Here is a 605-nt window from a genome sequence, read left to right as displayed (position 1 = left end):
AAATTAGTTGGTTTTGAAATTGGAGTTGGTTTGGTTTAATGTTAACCAGTCTCTTTCTCTGTGTATTTGGTTTTGCATTTGTTTGAAACATTTGTTGAAGCTTATTTATTGTTGTCTGTCAAAATTGTCTGAAATAAATTCCCTTTCATTCATATATTCAAACCAGACTTTCAGTAAACCCTGCAGCAATCGATAACTTTCACTTTCAGGCTGCAGTGTTACTATGTCAAGCTTCTCTAAATTCTCCTTAGGTGTGAGTGTGTCTGCGAATGGTTGTTTGTCCTGTTTGCCTCTGTGTTGCCCTGCAATGGACTGCGATCTGTCCAGGATGTAGCCTGCCTCTTGCCCTTAGACAGCTAGAGATAGGCACCAGCAACCCTCGCAACCCATGCTGGGATAAAGCGTGACAGAAAATGGATGGGTGGATTAACATAATACTTTTTTTAAAAGTCAAAAGAATTGCACTCCGACTCTTTCATCAGATTATAAGTTTATACAATAATGCATGTCACCAAATAATATTTTTAACATTCAACATCCAATAAATTGCCCCAATATACATTACATTTGCAGGCTGTACCAAGTATGTTAATATATCATTTACT

This window comes from Cyprinodon variegatus, unplaced genomic scaffold, assembly GCF_000732505.1.
Source record: "Cyprinodon variegatus isolate N-32 unplaced genomic scaffold, C_variegatus-1.0 Scaffold2004, whole genome shotgun sequence".
NCBI lineage: Eukaryota > Metazoa > Chordata > Actinopteri > Cyprinodontiformes > Cyprinodontidae > Cyprinodon > Cyprinodon variegatus.
Note: the sequence above shows the minus strand (reverse complement) of the source record.